Below are 7,500 nucleotides of genomic sequence, written 5' to 3' on the forward strand. Positions count from 1 at the left end.
TATTATCTGTATCGTTGTTTTTTTTGTTTGTTTTTTTTTTTTTAATTAAATCAACATAAAAAACACAAGATACACTTACAATTAGTGCACCAACCCAAAAAACCTCCCTCCCCCCATTTCTTTCTGTTATCAATATTCTGCTTCCTACATTATATATCAATATATATCAATACAGTCTGCAAGGGATACAGTCCGTAAGCACACATGATTGTGCGTGCTGCTGCTCCACTAATAGTACTAACCTTTAACAGTTAATTTTACTCATTTTCATTCATTACTAGTTTCTATGTAACTGTTTTTATATTGTTTTACTTTCTTTTTTATTCACAAAAATGTTTTTTAATTAGGGATGTCCGATAATATCGGCCTGCCGATATTATCGGCCGATAAATGCGTTAAAATGTAATATCTGAAATTATCGGTATCGTTTTTTCTATTATCTGTATCGTTTTTTTGTGTTTTTTTTTAATTAAATCCACATAAAAAACACAAGATACACTTACAATTAGTGCACCAACCCAAAAAACCTCCCTCCCCCCATTTCTTTCTGTTATCAATATTCTGCTTCCTACATTATATATCAATATATATCAATACAGTCTGCAAGGGATACAGTCCGTAAGCACACATGATTGTGCGTGCTGCTGCTCCACTAATAGTACTAACCTTTAACAGTTAATTTTACTCATTTTCATTCATTACTAGTTTCTATGTAACTGTTTTTATATTGTTTTACTTTCTTTTTTATTCACAAAAATGTTTTTTAATTAGGGATGTCCGATAATATCGGCCTGCCGATATTATCGGCCGATAAATGCGTTAAAATGTAATATCTGAAATTATCGGTATCGTTTTTTCTATTATCTGTATCGTTTTTTTGTGTTTTTTTTTAATTAAATCCACATAAAAAACACAAGATACACTTACAATTAGTGCACCAACCCAAAAAACCTCCCTCCCCCCATTTCTTTCTGTTATTAATATTCTGCTTCCTACATTATATATCAATATATATCAATACAGTCTGCAAGGGATACAGTCCGTAAGCACACATGATTGTGCGTGCTGCTGCTCCACTAATAGTACTAACCTTTAACACTTCATTTTACTCATTTTCATTCATTACTAGTTTCTATGTAACTGTTTTTATATTGTTTTACTTTCTTTTTTATTCAAGAAAATGTTTTTTAATTAGGGATGTCCGATAATATCGGCCTGCCGATAATATCGGCCTGCCGATATTATCGGCCGATAAATGCGTTAAAATGTAATATCTGAAATTATCGGTATCGGTTTTTTAATTATCTGTATCGTTTTTTTTTTGTTTTTTTTTATTAAATCAACATAAAAAACACAAGATACACTTAGATGCACCAACCCAAAAAACCTCCCTCCCCCAATTTCTTTCTGGTTTCTACATTATATATCAATATATATCAATACAGTCTGCAAGGGATACAGTCCGTAAGCACACATGATTGTGCGTGCTGCTGCTCCACTAACAGTACTAACCTTTAACAGTTAATTTTACTCATTTTCATTAATTACTAGTTTCTATGTAACTGTTTTTATATTGTTGTACTTTCTTTTGTATTCAAGAAAATGTTTTTAATTTATTTATCCTTTTTTTTTTTTTTTTAAAAGGACCTTATCTTCACCATACCTGGTTGTCCAAATTAGGCATAGTAATGTGTTAATTCCACGACTGTATATATCGGTATCATTTGATATCGGTATCGGTAATTAAAGAGTTGGACAATATCGGATATCGGCAAAAAGCCATTATCGGACATCCCTATACAAAACCCAAAAGCAGCATCCTTTTCAACTTATATTCAATTGAATAGACTGCAAAGACAAGATATTTCATGTTCACACTGAGAAACTTTGAATTTAATGGCAGCAACACATTGCAAAAAAGGCATTTTTACCAGTGTGTTACATGGCCTTTCCTTTTAACAACACTCAGTAAAGGTTTGGGAAGTGAGGAGACACATTTTTGAAGTGGAATTCTTTCCCATTCTTGCTTGATGTCCAGCTTAAGTTGTTCAACAGTCTCCCTTCTCATATTTTAGCCTTCACACATTTTCACTCTTTTACCATGAAGCCACGCTGTTGTAACATGTGGCTTGGCATTGTCTTGCTGAAATAAGCAGGGGCGTCCATGATAACAACATATGTTGCTCCAAAAGCTGTATGTACCTTTCAGCATTAATGGCGCCTTCACATATGTGTAAGTTACCCATGTCTTGGCCACTAATACACCCCCCATACCATCACACATGCTGCCTTTTACACTTTGACCCTAGAACAGTCCATATGGTTCTTTACCTCTTTGGTCCGGAGGACACGACATCCAACAGTTTCCAAAAAACAATTTGAAATGTGGACTCGTCAGACCACGGAACACTTTTCCACTTTGCATCAGTCCGTCTTAGATGAGCTCGGGCCCAGCGAAGCCGGCGGCGTTTCTGGGTGTTGTTGATAAAATGGCGTTGGCTTTGCATAGTAGAGTTTTAACTTGCACTCACAGATGTAGCGACCTACTGCAGTTACTGACAGTGGGTTTTCTGAAGTGTTCCTGAGCCCATGTGGTGATATCCTTTACACACTGATATCGCTTTTTGATGCAGTAAAGGTCCGTAATATCATGGCTTACGTGCAGGGATTTCTCCAGATTCTCTGAACCTTTTGATGATATTACGGAGCGTAGATGGTGAAATCCCTAAATTCCTTGCAATAGCTGGTTGAGAAATGTTGTTCTTAAACAATTTGCTCAGGCATTTGTTGACAAAGTGGTGACCCCTTGCCCCCGTCCTTGTTTGTGAACGACTGAGCATTTCATGGAAGCTGCTTTTATACCCAATCATGGCGCCCACCTGTTCCCAATTAGCCTGGGATGTTCCAAATAAGTCTTTGACGAGCATTCCTCAACTCTCTCAGTCTTTTTTGCCACTTGTGCCAGCTTTTTTGAAACATGTTGCAGGCATCAAATTCCAAATGAGCTAATATTTGCAAAAAATAACCATTTTGAACATTAAATATCTTGTCTTTGCAGTCTATTCAATTGAATATAAGTTGAAAAGGATTTGTTGTATTCTCTTTTTATTTACCATTTTTACACAACGTGACAACTTCACCGCTTTTGTGTATCGCGGTAGACACGTAATCGATATGAATAACAAATGTGTTCGATAAACAGTTCGACAATTTTTTCTTCTTCATGGGAAAAAAAGCCGAAGTGGCAAAGCAAAGACCCTCACTCTTTTTAAGAAAAAACTACAAAAAAAATAGTGAAATGATCCGTCTATGTTGCTAGTTAATTTGACTTGATTAGATGTCCTAAATTAAGATTTGTATATCTAGAAATGAGCAGGACTTTTAAGCCAGAAATAAGTATTTTATTTTGAAAACAAGCATTATTTATTAGTTTCTTTTGCTTTTTATTATTACTATTATTATTATAATTGTTGTTTTTGTTATTCATTCTTGAATGGCTTTTTTGTTGGTTTTTTTCAAAATTTGTTGTTTTCGTTTTGTCTACATATTCGAAATAAACATGAAAAGGAAATGAAATTATTGAACTAGTAATTCTTAAATGAAGCATCCTCAGCATGTTGCAGAGTCTTTAAAGAAGATTTTCTATGTGGGCAAAACCAAAATGTTATTTAAATAGTTATTTTCTCAATTTTTAAACTAGAATAGACAAAATATAATTATTCATCCTAATTATGATGTAAAGTCAATGACTAAACGAAAACTACATTTCTAGAAATACAATTTAAAATCTTGGCAAGTGGCAAATATATTTCCGTGTGAGAAGAGAAAGTCAAAATGAGACTAATATGGTCTGTAAACGCCGCCTTAGCCGTGCTCACCCTTTAGAGCACAGCTGTAACTTCCTAACACTAAACCTGCGGCACATTGTTCTTCTCAGGTTTCTCTCTGTTTACATTTTTCACACTTTATTAAGCATTTCTTACATATAAGTGCAAGTTGAAACTGTACCATGCAAAGCCAAAGCCATTTATCAACAACACCCAGAAACGCCGCCGGCTTCGCTGGGCCCGAGCTCATCTAAGATGGACTGATGCAAAGTGGAAAAGTGTTCTGATGAGTCCACATTTTAAACTTAAACACATTTTAAACTTTATTAAGCATTTCTTACATATAAGTGCAAGTTGAAACTGTACCATGCAAAGCCGAAGCCATTTATCAACAACACCCAGAAACGCCGCCGAAAAGCGGAAAAGTGTTCCGGTGAGTCCACATTTCCAAATTGTTTTTGGAAACTGCGGACGTCGTGTCCTCCGGAACAAAGATATAAAACACTTATATCGTGATACCGTTTTCAGCCGTATCGCTCAGCCCTAGTGTGTGTGTGTGTGTGTGTTTGTGTTTGATTCCAGGGCTGTAGTGCCGCGTTAACTGTTTGGCTACCTCCTGATCTGTGTTTTCCTCTTCGTCTTCTTGCATCTGTTGACGCAAACGTGCTCCTCGTACTCTCTGACTGCTTTTTGCTGTGTTGGAAGTGGGCGGGGCTTAGTCCACAGTGTTTGTGAAAGGCTGGTGATGGACTCTGAAGGGTTTGGACAACAAACCAGTGCAAGTCCACCATCCGAGTGCAGCGGAACCTTTAAAATAGTGGTACAGTCGGAAAAGTGGCCGCTACGCGTAGGAAAATAAGACGGACATGATAATAACATGGCACCCCCCCCCCGACAGGGACAAGCGGTATAAATTGGACGGGTGGATAATAACATGGCGACAAAAGTGATACATGCATCTCCGTCCAGTTAGTTTTTTTTGCATGCAGGCCTAAGCTCAGGCTGCACAGTCATCATACAAATACATTAAATGTATAATTATTATATTAATATTATCTTTTTTCCCCTCATTTTAATCATTATAATTAATAAGAAATAATCATGTATTTTTATTCTGTTTTCATTCTTTGTGGCTTTCATTGCTGTTGGTGTTAATAATGGTGGTAATAAAATAATTTTAAAAAATCCAACAATTATTATATAATATTAATACAAAAATAAATATAATTGTTTTTTTATTTTTCATTTAATTAGTAAAGCTTTATTATTATTATTATTATTATTATTATTATTATTATTATCATTGTCTGCTTTCGAGATGACCAGACTATGACACTCTATCATGCTTGTTCTGGTCTTTTATGCATATGTATACCTCTGTCCAGGCTGCTCAGTACAATACGGTGACGTCAGTAATACATTTACACACACAATAATAATAATAATAATAACAATAATGAAGTAAGCACCTGGATTTCTTTATTTTAGTTTCTTTTCTTTTTTTGCATACGGGCCTTAGCTCAGGCTGCACAGTTATCATACAAGTACATTAAAATTAGGAAAAAAAGATGATATTAATATAATAATTATACATTTAATCATTATAATTAATAAGAAATTATCATGTATTTTTATTCTGTTTTCATTCTTTGTGGCTTTCATTGTTTTTGGTGATAATGCTATTTATAAAATAATTTTAAAAATCCAATAATTATATAAATATTAATAAAACAATTAATATAATCGTTTTTTTAAAATTCATTTAATTAGTAAAGCTTTATTATCATTATTATTATTATTGTTATTATTATTATTATCATTGTCTGCTTTTGAGATGACCAGACTATGACACCCTATCATGCTTGTTCTGGTCTTTTATGCATGTGTATATCTCTGTCCAGGCTGCTCAGTACAATATGGCGACGTCAGTAATATATTTACATACACAATAATAATAATAATAATGGAAGTAAGCACCTGGATTTCTTTAACTGGACCCAAATCTTGACACCAGATCCTCAATGTTTTAGTTTCTTTCTTTTTTTTGCATACAGGCCTTAGCACAGTCATCATACAAATACATTAACAGTATTATTATTGTATTAATATCATCTTTTTTCCCTATCATTATAATGAATAAAAATAGTACATTATTTTTATTCTGTTTTCATTATTTATGGCTTTCATTGGTATTGATAATAATGCTAATAATAAAATAATTTTTAGAAAAATCCAATAATTATTATATAATTGTTTTTATTATGCATTACATTAGTAAAGCTTTGTTATTAGTAGTATAATTATTATTATTATTATTATCATTGTCTGCTTTTGAGATGACCAGACTATGACGTTCTTTTTCTGGTCTTGTATGCTAATGTATATGTCTGTCCAGGCTGCTCAGTACAAAATGGCTACATCATCAGTCATACTTTAGCGTTTTAGAATTGAATACAAATGAGATAACTGCCAGTTTTTGACGCAACTCTTTCGATGACATATATGCTGAGTAAGAAGGACCATCAAGACAGAATTGGAATATTTTCAAGTTTTACTAAAGCTTTAGGAGCTCAGTTTAACCAATACATTCATATCGGCTACTCTAGTTGATCCGGCATTCCAACGGAAAAGCCAAATCATTTTCACACAAAGAAACCCCCCCCCCCCCCCATATCCCCCTCGCAAGAAGATTTGGGGGTTTGGTTTCACATTCCTGATGGTTTAAGACACTAAACCAGGGGTCACCAACGCGGTGCCCGCGGGCACCAGGTAGCCCGTAAGGACCAGATGAGTAGCCCGCTGGCCTGTTCTAAAAATAGCTCAAATAGCAGCACTTACCAGTGAGCTGCCTCTATTTTTTAAATTGTATTTATTTACTAGCAAGCTGGTCTCGCTTTGCCCGACATTTTTAATTCTAAGAGAGACAAAACTCAAATAGAATTTGAAAATCCAAGAAAATATTTGAAAGACTTGGTCTTCACTTGTTTAAATAAATTCATTATTTTTTTTACTTTGCTTTTTATAACTTTCAGAAAGACAATTTTAGAGAAAAAAATCCAACCTTAAAAATGATTTTAGGATTTTTAAACACATATACCTTTTTACCTTTTAAATTCCTTCCTCTTCTTTCCTGACAATTTAAACCAATGTTCAAGTAAATTTATTTTTTATTGTAAAGAATAATAAATACATTTTAATTTAATTCTTCATTTTAGCTTCTGTTTTTTCGACGAAGAATATTTGTGAAATATTTCTTCAAACTTATTATGATTAAAATTCAAAAAAAATTATTCTGGCAAATCTAGAAAATCTGTAGAAGCAAATTTAAATCTTATTTCAAAGTCTTTTGAATTTCTTTGAAAAATTTTGGTTCTGGAAAATCTAGAAAAAATAGTCATTTGTCTTTGTTAGAAATATAGCTTGGTCCAATTTGTTATATATTCTAACAAAGTGTAGATTGGATTTTAACCTATTTAAAACATGACATCAAAACTCTGAAATTAATCTTAATCAGGAAAAATTACTAATGATGTTCCATAAATTATTTTTTTTAATTTTTTCAAAAAGATTTGAATTAGCTAGTTTTTCTCTTCTTTTTTTTCGGTTGAATTTTGAATTTTAAAGAGTCGAAATTGAAGATAAACTATGTTTCAAAATGTAATTGTCATTTTTT

The 7,500-nt window shown here is 33.2% G+C and overlaps 1 protein-coding gene across 5 annotated transcripts in view; it reads left to right on the plus strand.

The window, feature by feature from the left end:
• The window catches only part of LOC133647103 (syntaxin-binding protein 5-like), a 94,547-nt gene that overhangs the window by 68,539 nt on the left and 18,508 nt on the right, over positions 1–7,500 (plus strand). The gene's annotated exons all lie outside the window — the stretch shown is intronic.

Source organism: Entelurus aequoreus, linkage group LG03 (genome assembly GCF_033978785.1).
Source record: "Entelurus aequoreus isolate RoL-2023_Sb linkage group LG03, RoL_Eaeq_v1.1, whole genome shotgun sequence".
In the NCBI taxonomy this organism is placed as follows: domain Eukaryota; kingdom Metazoa; phylum Chordata; class Actinopteri; order Syngnathiformes; family Syngnathidae; genus Entelurus; species Entelurus aequoreus.